Genomic DNA, 17,197 nt, shown 5'->3' with positions numbered 1-17,197 from the left:
TGCTCTGCCATTTTGTTTTGCAGTTTTAGAATTTCGGTTTCCAACCGTGCCAATGTGATTTGATTTTCATGGGTGATGTGGGAATTAAACTGTTGACAAAACAGTCGTATATGAGTTTTCATATTATCCCACCAAAGGTTAGTGGAAGCAAAGAGGGGCTTTTTTCCAACTATTGCTATCCATAGGATGCGAAAGGCTTCCTTAAACAGGGTATCATCCAAAAGGCTTGTATTGAATTTCCAATAGGCGCTCCTCCGTTTGAATTGTGGGAAAGATAGGCCCATCGTGACCATGTGGTGGTCAGAGAAGATGGAAGGGGTAATAGTTGAGGAGGTTGCATTATTCCTTAATCATGGGGTGATGTACCAGCGGTCAAGCCTCGCTAAGGATACTTGGCCATTGGAGCATCGACACCATGTAAACTGCCGGTCATTTGGGTGCATCAATCGCCATACATCCAAAAAAACCCCACCTGAAAGGAACTGGGAGAGGTCACCGTGGGACTCAGGATGTGGTTCCGGTGAATTTCTGTCTATTTTGGGCTCTAGCGTACAATTGAAATCTCCCCCCCATGCATATGCACTGATTTGGGTCAAACAAATTTAAATGGTTTATCACTTCAGTAAAGAAGGCTTTACGGTAAGTACTCTCGCTTGGTGCATATACATTAAAAATAATAAGCTTCAGGCTATTGATCACCAATTCTAGGGAGGCAAAACGTCCCCGAATCACCTCCTGAAAGAGGCAAGATTCAGGTACAAGTCCTGGTTTTAGCAAAAACCCCACTCCAGCAGATACAGATGACATATTACTGAAGAAACATTTACCTTTGAACATGCTGCTCCAGTCATGTTCAACCTTCTCAGTAATATGAGTTTCTTGCAGTAATATTACATCGACTTGTTTCCTTTTGAATAAACTATTCACTTGGATCTGGCGGATGTGACTGGCCCCACCGCCATTTATATTGAGTGTTGCAAGATTAAGCGTCTTCATCACTCATTAGTAAATTTTGTCTGACACTGTGAGTACTCACTCTTTGCCTTTGTTATGATTTTCTTTAGTCGATGAAACTGCGATTTTGTTAGGTTTAGTTCCTCAGATTTTTTTATGACTAGTTTTGCAGCCTGAATAAAGGGAGCCAAATCAGGGAAATGATCCCCAATGATGACATTTCGCTGTCTATATGTTTCATTGAGGAATGAGAGAACAATATGGGGAGGGGTTGGGGGTTGATCTGGCATTACTTGTGATAATGCTGTTACCTCCACCTCCTCTTCCGATTCTGATAAATCAGAAAGTGGTCCAATGGGGTCTGGGTCAATACCGTTTTCTTCTCCTGCTATGCAACCTAGCCTTCCCTTGTCTGGGGGGTCCACACAGTGCTGTGTTTGGGAAACATCAGCACATTGATTACTGATTTCCTCAATTGGCATGAAATTATTATTCCCACATTCCTGTGGATTTATGTTTCCGCCCTTTTCTGCTATATTGGCAGATTTATTATGGATGTCAGCCTGTTCGGCGACATTCGCTTGGATCAATGATGCGCCATTCACGGTATCATGGCCTAAATTATTTACATCATTAACGTCGTCTGTGTGAGTAATGGAAGCGCGTTGTTTTAGCGGCTGAACCCTGATGCTCTTTTCTGGGTTTTCCTCTTTATTTATTTGGTCCGCGCTTTGCAGAGAGATTCCAGGTGCATCCTGAAGAGTTTTTTCACTAACAGCCTGAAAATCGAGCACGACCTTTTTACCTGCTCCAGATGAGTCACTATCATCCGGAGCCCTTCGTTTACTCGTCCCCACCTTGCTATCAGTGTCCATTTCAACATTTTGCTGAGGAAGAATAAATACGTTCACGCTTGGAACACTGGATTCACCCTCATTAGGAATTTTAGGCGGTGGCAATGCGATAGCCTCCCCCCCACTGGGAATCTCAATTAGTGGAGCAACGTTAACCTCCCTCCCATTGGGAGTATTCATTAGTGGAGCAGCGTTTACCTCCCTCCCCCTGGGCGTATTCATTAGCAGAGCAACCTCCTCCTTACAAACTATGGCAGTGTGACCCGTCTTGCCACACCTGACACACGAGGCTTTTGGACAAGAACGTTTTAAATGTCCATACGCTCCACACTGAAAGCATGTTAAGGTGGTGGACGATGCGTATAGCTGGAAATTTGCCTCTTCAAAATTAATTTTGAAAGTGATATTGAGGCCTGTGTCGTCCCCACGGTCTGGAAGGACCATATATACCTGTCTGTGGAAGCTCATTACGTGCTTAACACGTTCATTCCGACACCCAAGAGGGATTGTTGAAATCCTCGATACCATTTTACCGTACCGTGATAGCACGGTCATTAACTTGTCATTTGGGATAAATGGAGGTACGTTGGAAATAACCACTCTCGTCGCGGGAGTTAATAGCGGCGATGCCATCATAAAGTGACCGCTTTCCGTGGTTATTCCCGCGCTTACCACGTCATGGACGAGTTCCTCGTCCGAAACGAACACCACCACTTTCTGGTTCATACGCGAAGCTGCACGTATATTTTCATCTCCAACAATGCTCCCCACAGCGAGGATGATGTCCTCGACAGGGACTCCATCCGGAGGCACGCACACAAACGCGTGCTTCCTGGTTAAGCCTTCAAAGTCATCGCGACGAGAGCGTGCATTCGCCATTCCGGCGAAACTACCCCCCCCCCTCCCCCCGCTTGTCCGAGCCGGACAAGAGGGTATCAAACCTAAATAAACGAAATATCAGGGGAGGGCAGGAGAGGGGGGAAAACTCACGACGAACTCACCAAAACACAGAGCAGTTGCTCACAGCCGCCATGACGCTACACCCAACGCACCGACGGCCGATAGGTGGCGACAAAGAGAGAGAGAAGAGAGAGAGAGAGAGAGAGAGAGAGAGAGAGAGAGAGAAGAGAGAGAGAGAGAGAGAGAGGGGAGAGAGAGAGAGAGAGAGAGAGAGAGAGAGAGGAGAGAGAGAGAGAGAGAGGGAGAGAGAGAGAGAGAGGGAGAGAGAGAGAGAGAGAGAGAGAGAGAGAGAGAGAGAGAGAGAGAGAGAGAGAGAGAGAGAGAGAGGGAGAAGAGAGAGGAGAGAGAGAGAGAGAGAGAGAGAGAGAGAGAGAGAGAGAGAGAGACTTTGACTTTTGTGTCCTTTTATTATAAACAATGTAAAGCCATTTCACAAGCAGTTGTAAAAAAAACACATTTCACAAAGCAGTTGTAGGTTTGGGGAGATGAAGGTGAAAGTTGGAAGGAGGAAGAAGCAGGGAGGATGCTTTGAGGAGGAGGGGTGAGAGGGGAGTCTAGGAGGGGAGGAGCGAGGGAGAGTCTCGGAGGGGAGGGGTGTGGGGGGAGTTTAGGAGGGAGGGGAGGGAAGGGGCAAGGGGGGAGATTTGAAAGGGATGGGTGATGGGGAGGATATTGGTTTGTCAAGTTGGATATTGTCCATTCGCAGTCGGACGAAAGCACCAGATGCACGCTCTCTCACCATTTCAGCCAGTAGTGTTCTTTTCTCTGACAACTGCTGGACATTTTCGTTGGACATTCCAGATTTCTGCTCACAATAAAGTATATCGTTTTTTAAGGCAGTTATCACACCGAGTGTGTTACAGGTATTATAACGACAGTATTGCTGGCAAAAACACTTAATTTGGGATTTTGTGCAATCCCACCATTGCCTTAAATTGAGGTAGGAAAACTTTTGCATTTCACATTCCTTCCATACCATTCTGAATGCTTCTTTGAAATGCTCACTTTGTAAAAGTTTGACATTGAAAGTCCAATATGCACTTCTACACACGTGATGAGGTAGGCCACATACAACAACAACCATGTGATGATCAGAAAAACCAGATGGCCTTATATATGAATTCTTGACAAGATTTGCCTTATCATGGTTAACATAAATTCTATCCAAACGAGCCATTGTCAAAAGATTTCTTGCGGCACAAACCCACGTGTACTGCCGGATATTAGGGTTCTGTACCCGCCACACATCCACAAGTTGAAATTTTTTAATGAGCTGTGCCAAAGGCCTTGCACTCGGTGGATGAGGCTCAGGAGTGTTTCTATCAAGTTGTGGGTTGAGGGTACAGTTGTAGTCTCCCCCCAAGCAAACCAACATGGACAGGTCAATAGTGCTTAAAAAACCTGCTAACTTGTGAAGAAAAGCACTTCTTGCAGAGTTCGCACTAGGGCAGTATACATTAGTCGTGCAAATCTTTTGGTTACCGCTGACAAACTCCACAGATAGTAAATGGCCCTTGCAAATTTCTCTACATCTGATCTCCAACGGCTGGAGTCTAGGATGTAAGACTACTGCAACACCAGCCTTGGCATCAACAAAAGCACTGGAGAAAAAGTGACAACCTTTAAAGATTTTACGCCACTCAACCTCAGAAGACTGATTTGCATGCGTCTCTTGTAACATCAGCACATCAATTTTTTCATTCTGAAACATTTGAAACTCCTGGAGGCGACGCACACAACTGCGACCACCGTTGATGTTTAAGGATGCTACTTTTATCTCCACTCTGTTAACTATTCATAAAGTTCCTTGCCCGCTCGAGTTACACATTTTCTTAGCCTCTGGAATTGAGGTTCTGACATGTTAACCTGATAAGGTTGACGAATCATGTTCTTTGCAGTTAAAATAAAATCATGCAGATTCGGAAAGTAGTCTTTGATTTTTACATGTCTTTTCCTGAACGTTTCTTCAAGGAACTTGATAACATTTTCTTGAGAAACCATGGTGATGGTATTGTCATCACACGCCTCACTCTCTTGAGCACTTGAAGCACTAAAGAGTGGAGTAGAAGAGGTTTCATCAGAATCAAGTGCTTCATCTTGATCTGCATCTTTTCCTCCTATTTGCTGAACACTTAGTTTTGGAAACAGCAATTCTACAGGGTCAAGGACCTCCGCACTCTTTGCAGACCCTTCCAAATTTACCATATCCTCTGTGGCTATAAGTATGTCCCCCACCTCATCATCCCTTTCATTTTTATCTGTCAGGGAAGGGTTAACGTTATCCTCACAGTCGCAAGGACTTTCCCCTTTATCTATTTTTTCCTCACTAGCAGATCCAGCTGCTAACTCGTCTGAGCGAGTTTGGTTATCAGGACAAGGACTTACCACATCCTGAGAGGATCGACTATTTTCCGGGTCATACTCAATCTCAGCAAGTGGTGCCAGCGAATCTTCCTCATGTACACACACTTCCTGTACCATCTCCATTACCGCCAAGGAGTTTCCGGTGTAGGCCTCACCCTGGAGGTCCTGCGAACCTGAAACGATTTGAATCTTATTTTGTTTTTCTTCGGAATCACAGGATTCATCACTTGAATGCTTCTGACCTTTTTTCCTGGTGTCCACTACGGATACTTCCATGGTATCGTCTGCACTGTCGTGTACCGTGGACGAAATGAGAGAGGGTTCAACCACTTTTATTCCCACCTTAAGTGGAGGGGCAGGGTTAGTCACCTCACGTTCTAAGTCTATCACTCCCTCCCCCACCCCCCCGGTCGGGGGGGACGGGTCTGGCGCTTCACTCACCGCAGTCGGTGCGGTGGGTGGATTAACCACTCGATCCGCCTCCTCCCCTTCATGGTGCGGTGAAGAGGAGTCGCTCCTCACCAATCCTCCGCGTTCCTGCGGTTTAACCGTATTGGGACAGGCACTCCTCACATGCCCGTAAGCCCTACACTCGAAACACGTCATAGCCTCCGAGGAGGCATACATTTTGTATTCAAAGCCGTTGATTTTCACACTCAACACGACATTGAGCGTTTTTACATTTGCAGGCAGTATCATGTACACCACTCTCTTAAAGGACATGACATGTTTGAATCGATCGCAAACATTTCGCATCGGCACCATCGAAATCTCGATACGACCTTACCGAACTTGTTTAATTGTTCACGTAACTCCTCATTTCTAATAAATGGCAGGATATTACTGATGTTAATCTTTACCGTCGGGGCTTGTAAAGCGAACACAGAGAGGAACGTGTTCGGTTCAATGAACAAGCCTTGTTCGACTACACTCGCTACCATGTGCTCCTCGGACAAAAAAACGACAAATTTCTTATTCATATGAGAGGCAGCGCGAATACTGTGTGCACCAACGATGTTTCCAATGGCGGAAAGCACATCCTTAATTTCCACCTCGTTGGGAGGAACACAAGCTAGCCCGTGTTTACGAGTTAGCGATTCGTACGTATCAATGCGGAAACGTTCGCCCGCCATTCTAACTCGACCAAATAAAAGTTCGTAGCCAAGAACCGAGAGAACCCAATGTTTGTCGAACACCAACAAACAGATCAAATTCCCCCCCCCCCCCCCCTTGTCCGGACCGGACAAGAGGGTATCAAACCTAAATAATCGAGCTAAAGTAAATAAAAAACGTGCGTTCTAAGCACAAAAATGGCTTACAAAGTGCCGTCAAAGCCAGTAGGCCGCACCCAACAAGGGCCCGCTCTCAATCCTCTCTCTCTCGAAGACAAGGGTGCAGAACGGATGAAAACACAATGCCGAAGAACACAGGATGGAGAAGGAGAGGGAGGGGGGCAGGGGAGGGGAGGGGAAAAACGCAACGGCCTCAGAGAGAGAGAGAGAGAGAGAGAGAGAGAGAGACTTTGACTTTTGTGTCCTTTTATTATAAAAGTATAAACCCAAAGTATTCCAACTCCACTTCACATACAAATCACAACCTCATTTCCAATGCATTTGCACAAAACACCCCCCATGCCCCATAACTCTTCAAACACAAGAAGGTTCCCCATGTTTACATGATAAGCATGTTCGAGCTTTATACGTGCTGACACCATCCCGATGAAACAAAAAAGTGCATTTTCATTTTTTCCACTACCTAATCTGGCTTTTCTGGTTTTATAAATTGCAAGCTTAGCAATTCCAAGCAAAAAATTCAAAAGAAAAATCACAGAGTTTTTCCTAGTATTACATGCAAGTCCATAAACAAAGATTGTAACAGAAAAAACAATTTTGAATTTACAAAGGATTCGGCTCAGATACAGAAACAGAGATGACAATCTCTTGCACTCAATAAACGCATGATACAAATGTTCAACATTACCACAAAAAGGACATAAATTAGACACAGCAGGGTTAAACTTCTGAACTAACACCTGTGTGGCCAGGGCGTGATGGACCAGTCTCCAACTTAGGTCTCCTGTACGTCCAACAGTAGGACTCCTGTACATTTCATCCCAATTTGGAGTGAGAAATGCTCCTGCAGGTAAAGACTCTTTCCACTTGTTCCTTAAGGGTGCTGCACAGCCCGGTAAGCACACCTCTAGACAAATTCTATACATTGCCCTTTTTCCCATGATGTGGAACACACTGGATTCTTCGCTGTGAGAGGAAAACACACCATGTTGTTCCTGGGCAGTGACTGAGAGCTCAGGGAAGGTTAAACGAAAGTCTACTTCTTCATTTACCCCATTCCACCCAATGTTTAAATCTAAAAAAGTCTGGGATACAATCTTTATGACCCTGCTCACTATTCTAATTGAACGCAAGCCAATTTTTCCAGAAACAGTGCTGGCAGACAACCATCGCTTTAAGGATAGCTCCATAAGATCTCGCACTTTATTAATCCCATTGTTCGTAAAATGTTCCATAAAAGCTCGGCTGGTAGATACTTCAGCGAATAGTGAGTTTTGGAACAATGGCTCATGCACAAACCTCCTGGGATCATAAGAGATCTCCAACCACTGCACTCCTAGAGCTTGCCAGGCGTTCAGGAGAGACCGATGAAATGCAGGGAGCCGAGCTCTGTCGACCTGTTTCAAGTCCATAAGGAAGAGTTCCCGGTCATAGTCCATTCCACCTACTTGCCTGAGCAACGTATTCGTGAGAGGATGCCAGGGCACAACCTCGCTGTATAGCAGACGTTTTATTGTCATTAGCCGAAAAGCCATTATTCGACTCGGGATGTGCACCAGGTTTTGACCACCTGAATTACGTGGTCTACACAGCACATCTGGCTTAAGCCAGTGGTGGCCTCCCCAGAAGAATTCAACTAGACCCCTCTGAATGTTGGTGATCAGAGCTTGAGGAGGCTGGAGTGCTATGATCTTATGCCATACGATTGGAAGCACCAGGTTGTTTATTATCGTTACCCGTGCCTTAAGTGACAAGATATGGAGCATCCCTTTCCACTTTGATAGTTTCTGCTTAATGTTATCTAAGAAACCATCCCAGTTTTTCGTCATATAGCTTGCAGTTCCCAAATGGATGCCTAAGTATTTAAACCCATCCGTTTCCCATAACATTCCTCCTGGAAGAGTTGGGGGAACCATATGTGAAGCCTGTGACCCCGATAGGGTATCTGGGTACAGAGAAAGAGCTACACTTTTGTTCCAATTTACTCTTGCTGATGAAGCAAGTTCAAATTTGGCAAAACACCGGGATAGCTCAAAAACATCTTCCTGGTTTTTAACCACAACACACAGGTCGTCTGCATATGCTGATGTAACAATTTTGGAATTGTTTGACAAGGACAAACCAGATAAAGTGGTACGAAGGAGAGCCAGTAAGGGTTCGATGGACAGTGTGTACAACATGCCTGACAGTGGACAGCCCTGACGGATGCCACGCTGAAAGGGGAAAGGATGACACAGACTGTTATTTACTTTTAGCAGGCATGATACATTGTTGTATAAAAGTTTTATGCAAGAAATGAATTTTTCTCCAAATCCTGCTTTCGTAAGAACTGCAAACAGAAAAGAGTGATCCACACTGTCAAAAGCTTTCTCCTGGTCAAGGAGTAATAACCCAAAAGCATGCGACGCAGTTTGACCGATAGTAATCAAGTCTCGAACCAAGAAAATACTGTCATACATGGATCGTTCAGGTATGCAATACGTTTGGTCATTCCCAACTAAGAATGAGATGACCTTTTTAAGACGCATTGCAAGCATTTTTGACACAATCTTGTAATCAGTATTTAACAATGACAGGCCGCCAGTTTGTAATCTGCTGCAAATCCCCTTTCTTGGGAAGAAGACATAAGACAGCTCTTCTGCAACTCAAGGGCAATTCCCCCTGATTTAGGCTCTCGTGAAAAATCTCAATTAAAGCAGGACCCAGAACATTCCAAAAAACTTTGTAAAATTCAGCAGGAAGTCCGTCAATTCCGGGGGCCTTGCCGTCTTCGAGTTGTTTCACTGCTGTTGTGAGCTCCTCCAGAGAAATGTCACATTCCAGTTGGAGTTGCTGCTCTTCAGAAAGAGATGGGAGAAGTTCAATTATCTCATTTGCCATCGTTTTACCCACCGTTCTTGGAGTAAACAAGTTTGAGTAAAACTCTTGCAGTGAATGTTTAATGTCACTTTGGCGAGTCAGAACACCATCGGGAGAGCGTAGACTCTGAATCTGCCGAGAAGTGTTGGCAGCCTTCTGCATTTTGAAGAAATCTTTGTTTGGAGTCTCGAGGTGTATTATGCTCATCCGCAGGTGAATCATTGCTCCCGCCGCACGCTCTTTGACCAGTTCGGCCAGCAGGGTCTTTTTTTCTATCAGCTGCTGATATTGGTCACTTCCCCAAGATGTTCCAGCTTCTTGTTCATATTTAAGTACATCTGCTTTTAGAGCACTTATCAACCCAGACGTATTACTAGTGGCATACGAGCAATATTGTTGGCAGAAAATCCGAATTTGTGACTTGGTACAGTCCCACCACTATCGCATATTGACATAGGAACACTTTTTCTTTTCTAATCCTTCCCATACCAGTCTGAAGGCATTTTTAAAATGTTCATCTTGTAACAATTTCACATTGAAATTCCAGTGTGCACTCTTACAGCAATGACCAGGTAACATACAATCCATTGCAATCATATGGTGATCAGAAAAGCCAGATGGAGTTATACATGTTCTCTTAACCAGATTCACCATTCCTTGGTTCACGTACAATCTGTCCAGTCGACCCATGGTTAACTGGTTTTTTGCACAGCACACCCATGTATATTGACGGGTGTTTGGATTTTGTAATCGCCATACATCTCTAAGTTTGTATTTTTTCCCAAGTTGTGCCAAGGACTTTGCACTGGGTGGATGTGGCTCAGGAGTGTTCCTGTCCAGTCGAGGGTTGAGAGTGCAGTTATAGTCTCCCCCCATACAAATTAAACAAGTCAAATCAACAGTGCTTAAACAATCCGCTAATTTTGGAAGAAATAGAGCCCTTTCAGCGCTGTCACTGGGACAATACACATTAATAATGCTAACCTTTTGATTGCTGCTAATAAAATCCACCACCATCAAGAAACCCTTACAAATCTCTCTATAGTGAATCTCGGATGGTTGAAGGCGAGGATGCAAGATTATTGCCACCCCCGCTTTAGCTTCTTCAACTGCACTGGAGAAAACATGGCACCCTTTAAACATTCTGCGCCACTCGTCTTCACAAGATTCGTTAATGTGTGTCTCTTGTAACATGAAAATATCAATCTTTTCTTTCTCAAATAGTTGTAACACCTCCAGACGCCGCATACAGCTGCGGCCTCCGTTTATGTTGAGAGACGTTACCTTCATTTATTCTTTATTAATTTTCCTCCTCTTGGAGTTCTTTTCCTGCCTTAGTGGCACACTTTCTCAACCGCTGAAATTGAGGTTCTGATATCCCAACTTGCTGGGGTTCACAAATCATGTTTCTAGTAGTTTTTAGAAAAGCATGTAGGTTTGGGAAATAATCCTGAATTCTGACATTCCTTTTCCTGAAGGATTCATCGAGGAATTTTTTAAACTTCATCTTCTGTAACTACAGTGTCCCCATCCCCATCCTCTTGGGCACAAAACCCACTACCTGACGAGGTAGAGTAGGGTTCATCAAAATCAAACGCATCATCTTTGTCATTCTCTTCCTGATGCAAACTTATTTCTGAGGCACAAATCTCCCCAGGATCAGAAACATGGATATCGTTTTCATTCATGTTTAGCTGCTCATCGTCATATGCAGCTTCCTTCTTATCATCCCTTTTATTTTGTTCGAAACGTGTAGGCTTACAGGTTTCCTCTGAGGGGCTGTCCAACTTATCTGTTTTATCATTACACCTGGCCATCCTTGCGCCCACCTCTGTGACCATTACATTAATGTCATGTAAGACATCAGGGTTATCAATATCCCCACTTGTGTCTTCCTGAGATGCGCGAGGATTCTCGATGTCTATATCACACTCAGAACCCTCAAACAGTTCGGCAAGTGGTGCAAACGAATTGCTTAGATTTAAACCCGGTGCCGGTTCAGTTTGCAATCCCACACAGGTATTCTCTACACAAGCTCCATCTTGCAAACTCGGCGACACGTTTGACACAACAAGTACCTTACTTTGCACTGTGCTTGCATCCTTCACGACGGGACATGAACGTTTATGTCCTTTTTTACGAACCACTGTTACGAACCCTTCCATATTGTCATCCGTACAGTCCTGTACAGTAGGAGAGGGATCAACCACGTTTGTCACACCAGCAGGTAGGGAGGAGTGGTCTACTGTTTCCTGTACACCCATTGGTTGTGGGGAGGGGTCTATCATTCCACGTATCTCAGTAGGTGAGGGGGAGGAGTCAACTGTTTCCCGATCACCATTAGGTCGTGGGGAGGAGTCTACCATATCATCCGCCCCATTAGGTGGGGAGGGAGGAGAATCTGCAATCACCTGGTCTCGATTTTCTAATGGTCTCACCAAACCTGGACAGGAACTCTTTACGTGTCCGTAAGCTCCACACCCATAGCACGTCATGACGTCCGTGGAGGCATACATTCTATAAGTATGGCCATTAATCTTTGCATGCAAAACTACATTGAGCTTTTGCACATTTTCGGGCAATATCATGTAAACGACCCTTTTAAAAGTCATCACGTGTCGAAATTCACCCCTTGCCGAGTGTATCGGCACCATTGTCACTTTTGATACGATCGTACCAAACTTGCTCAATTGAGCACACAAGTCCTCACCTTTAACAAAGGGAGGGGCATTAGACACATTGACCCTCACCGCAGGTGTATCTAATGGGGAAACCAATAGAAACATGTCGGGTTCTATGAGAAGGCCTTGCTCCACAACGGAGTTCACCATGTGCACCTCCGATACAAACACAACAACTTTCTTGTTCATTCGAGAGGCTGCACGGATATTATGTGAGCCGACGCATTTTCCAATTGCTAGAAGCACTTGCTCCATCTTTACCTCACTCGGAGGGTCGCACACCAGCCCATGCTTGCGAGTGAGCGACTCGTACATGCTATTCCTCAAACAATCGTTTGCCATAGCGAACGTAAATTAAATAAATAAAGGGTGAGAAATCAAAAAAAAGATACCAACCACAAGCAACACCGGCAAGTGGAGGTAAAACCAAAAACTAATGGACTAGGTCCAAGAACCGTTTAGAGCAGCGAAACACTGCTGCCTGGACTAGGAAAAACACGGCAAAATGGAGGCCAGGCCTCAAACCCGGAGGTTCGAAAAGAGGCAACCGAACACCACCTACCGTGTGCGCTCTCTCCCTCTCTCTTGTCTCAACAATGAAAGGACACACAGGGGAAACTTTACAAGTATAAACAAGGACAGAAGGGAGCGAAATGGGGGATAGGAAAACCAACCAACACGACAGGGAACTCACAGCTCAACATACACAGCCACCATGCTGCCACACCCACGCATGACTCACCAACGACCAGCAGGAGCGCATGAGAGAGGGAGAGTGAGGGAGAGAGAGGGAGAGAGAGAGAGAGAGAGAGAGAGAGAGACTTGACTTTTGTGTCCTTTTATTATAAACAATGTAAAGCCATTTCACAAGCAGTTGTAAAAAAAACACATTTCACAAAGCAGTTGTAAAAAAAAACAAAGCAACCAGTTTAAAGAAATTGCATAAGGATCATGAAGACACCACAACAAGAGCAAAGGGTATTTAAAAGAAACCAGCAAATATACAAAAAATATATATTTTACAAACCAAAGGGGAAGACACAAACAAAACCACAACCAATTTTAAAGGAAATGCTCATGCAAGAGCTATAAATACATCAAGAGCAAATTAAGCGAAAAACTAAGAGAGAGAGAGAGAAATGTATTCAAGGACACAGGAAGAAACATATATGCAATGCAATCAGTTCCAAAGAAAAAAAGTCAAATCAATCAGGAATTATAAAGTAATTACCACTTTTGAATCATCGACTGAGCACAGAACATTGCCAATACACCACTTTCTCTCAAAAAGTTGGACGTTTCCATTACTGACAAAGAAATCAAATTCTAGCTTGAGTCGTGTTGAGACAAACCCTTTAAAAATAGAAATAGCATCAGAGCCATAGCCGTTATCTATTTTAATTTTACGAGATTTATATATCGCATATTTTGCAACAGCAACCAAAAAATTGAGAAGAACACCCACATCTCTACATGTGGGCCTGAAAGACACACCAAATATAAACATATGCATATTGAAAGGGAAGGACAATTGGTGAAAAATATATTCAAGGAACAAGAAAAGCGATGTCAGTCTACGACACTGTACATAAGCATGAAACAAATCCTCCTTCTGGTCACAGAAAGGACAAGTTTCCGGCAGTGAGCTGTTAATACGGTGGACAAAAATATTGGAGGGAAGCGCCCAGTGTGCTAACCTCCAATGTATGTCCGCTAACACACTATGTATTGGTAAGGTGTACATGTGAGGCCAAAGGGGGGTAGAGGGAGACCCCGACCCTAACCGCTCTGACCACAAAGCTACTCGTGTTCTCCCAGAGAGGGGTACATTCTTATTTTGTCGAGAGAGATCACGGATTCCAATCTTAGTTACAAGATGAAAAGGGGGGGTATGTTCAATCTCCGGCTGAAGAGAAGACGAAAGGAGCACTTTGATTTCAGGGAAACCTAACCGAAAGTCCTCAATGTTACCAACACCTTCCCAGCCGATGTTTAGCTGTCTAAATTTTCTAATGACTATACGTACAACTTGGTCTACAAGTCGGACAGACCGAGATCCAACTGAGGTTGCCACCAAACCAGCAGGTTTCCACTTAACTCCAGATGAATCTCTCAGATCACATACTTTGTTAATCCCTCCTTGGATAAATTTTTTAATCAGGGCATGGCTATGAGGGATACCAGGAAAAAAGTTATTGAAGAAAAGGGGTCCTTGAAGGAACATTCGACAATTATAGCCCTCAAGGAAGCGGTGGACGTCAAACCTTTTCCAAGTGTCCAATAAACTCTGATAGAATCTCGGGAGAGAGGCAAAATGTATATGCTCGAGGGCTATCAAAAGAAGCTGCCGATCATATCTCAGTCTACCAGCCTGTTGTAACAGAAAAAATGCAAAGGGCCGCCAGGGCAGCTGTTCAGCGAACAGTAGTCTCTGCAGAGACTGCAGCCGAAAGGCCACAACCCGACCAGAGATATCAACAATGCCCTGGCCACCTTCCTTCCGGGGGTAGTACAATATCTCAGGCCTCAGCCAATGGTAGCCACTCCAAAAGAAGTTTACTAGCATTTGCTGAGTAGCCATAATTAGTTGGTTTGATGGCTGTAAAGCAATATTTCTGTGCCATAATTTTGTTGCAACCAGATTGTTTATGACAAGGGTACGGCCTCGATAGGAGATGGACCTCAGCAGTCCTTCCCATGCTTCCAATCTGTGCATAATTTGCTCCAACACTCCTTCCCAATTTTTCATTTCTGTTTCACGATTACCGATATGCACTCCAAGATATTTAACCCCGTCCGTTCTCCAGACCAGGTTGTGTGGGAGTGAGGGTGGTGATACACAAGAGAGATTGCCTTTACCACACCATAATGCTGTACTTTTATTCCAATTGATCCCACCGGAAGAGGCTGCAGAGAAATCTCGCATACAACGTTGTAAAGCAGAGACATCATTGGAGCTTCTAATCAAAACACAGACATCATCAGCATAAGCCGTCTGCACAAATTCTGCTCCTTCTATACTTCTCATTCCCTGAGGTATTTGCTGTCTAATAGACCGAAGGAGTGGTTCAAGGGCGACTATATATAAAAGCCCAGAGAGGGGGCAACCTTGGCGAATACCCCGTTGGAAAGGAAAGGGAGAGCATAACCTATTGTTGATCTTCATCATACATTGAGTATTAGTATACAGGAGTTTCACATAAGAGGTGAAAGTTTCACCAAACCCCATTCCTTTCAGGACAGAAAAAAGGTACTTGTGGTCAACACGATCGAAGGCCTTAGTTTGATCAAGAAACAGCAACCCAAAATCGTCACGCAGGAACTTATTGCATGAAATAATATCTCTTACCAAAAAAATATTATCATAAATAGATTTTCCAGGCACACAGTAGGTCTGGTCCGGGTGTATAACTGAACTGATCACAGTCTTCATACGATTAGCAAGTACTTTAGAGAAAATCTTGTAATCAACACACAATAAGGAGACAGGTCGCCAGTTATCAACCAGTTGAAGATTCCCAGCTTTTGGTAGCAAACAAACGACTGCTCGTCTACAAGACATTGGAAGTTCTCCGACACGTATGCTTTCATCGAGTACATCGAGTAAGTCAGGTCCCACAAGGGCCCAGAAGGTCTTGTAGAATTCTGTGGGCAGGCCATCTATTCCAGAAGCTTTCCCATCTTTCAGGCTCTGCACAGCTGCTTCAAGTTCATCAGCCGAAATTGGGGAATCGAGCATGCATCGCTCATCCTCCTCGACACTCGGAAGCCCAGCAGTTAACTCTCGTATCACCTCATTGTCCACGTTCTGAGGAGAATACAAGTTAGAATAGAACCCTTTCAGAGTACACCTGATCGCCTGCTGGGAGGTCACCAGCGACCCATTGGGAGTGAGTAAAGTATGAATTTGTTGTGACCTTTTGAGGGAAGACTCTAACTTAAAGAACTCTTTGTTTGGCATGTCCAGAGTTAAATAGCTCATTCGCATTCGGACCAAGGCACCCATCGCCCGATGCCGTACCGCTTCCTCCAGCACTGCTTTCTTTGCCCATATTAGTTGGTCACGTGCACCTCTCCCAACCTCGTCAACATTCTGTTCTAACGATATAATTTCAGATTTTAACTGATCTATTGATATTGATTGGATTTTGGTGGTGTATGCACTATATTGTTGACAGAAATTCTTAATTTGGGATTTTGCAATGTCCCACCACAGCCGGAGACTATCATACTCAGGTCTGGAGGAGCGAATTTTCTCCCACACGACGTGAAAGGCCTCATTAAATTCCTTGTCATGTAAGAGACGAGTATTCAAAGACCAGTAAGCACTACCACCGGGTGGAAAGGGTAACTTAAAGGACATTGAGATTAAACTGTGGTCTGTGAATCCAGTTGGTAAAATTTTGGAGACAGACACCACATTCAACATTGGCTTGTTCACATAGAATCTGTCCAGCCTTGCCATTGACATAATACCATCATTGCATCTACACCATGTATAACAGCATGAGAGTGGGTGTTGTGATCTCCACACATCCTTAAACCGAAAGATGTTGATGGTGTCCTCTAGAGCTTACGTAGAGGCAACATGAGGCTCATGACCATTCCTATCAATTGACGGACAAATTGTGCAATTAAAATCTCCCGCGATACAGATAAAGGCTGTTGGGTCCAGAGTTTTTACAAAATCCCGCAGAGTGGAAAAGAAAATTTTCCTCTCCATTGGGTCACACGGTGCATAAACATTCACTACGATAATCTTTTGGGTATTATAAAGAAAATCTACGGAGATCAAATGCCCTTTATAGATTCCTTTAAATGAAACCTGTTGAGCACAAATCTTGTGACTTAGGCAAATGGCAACACCGGCCCGAGGTGTAGGGAACCCACTTAGCCACCATTGCCCTTTAAAAAGTTTCCCCCAATCGGCTACTTGAGCACTAGTAGCGTGGGTCTCTTGTAAGAGAATAATGTCAGCCTTTTCTTTTACAACCGCTTGAATGGTTTGCACCCTCCGTAAGGGGGCACGACCCCCATTTATATTTAAGGATACAACATTTAGTTCCATGGTTGATTCTTCTAGGGGGTGAAGTCCTCTTCCTCAATTAATTCCTTGTTTGCCTTCGTGATGGATTTCCTCAGCCGCTGAAATTCAGGTTCGGAGATTTCCACATGCTCACTCCTTTGCAGCAAAGGTTTTGCGGCTGCAAGGAAGGCCTGGATATTAGGAAAA

Source organism: Myxine glutinosa, chromosome 8 (assembly GCF_964187855.1).
Source record: "Myxine glutinosa chromosome 8, kmMyxGlut1.1, whole genome shotgun sequence".
Taxonomy (NCBI): Eukaryota; Metazoa; Chordata; class Myxini; order Myxiniformes; family Myxinidae; genus Myxine; species Myxine glutinosa.
Note: the sequence above shows the minus strand (reverse complement) of the source record.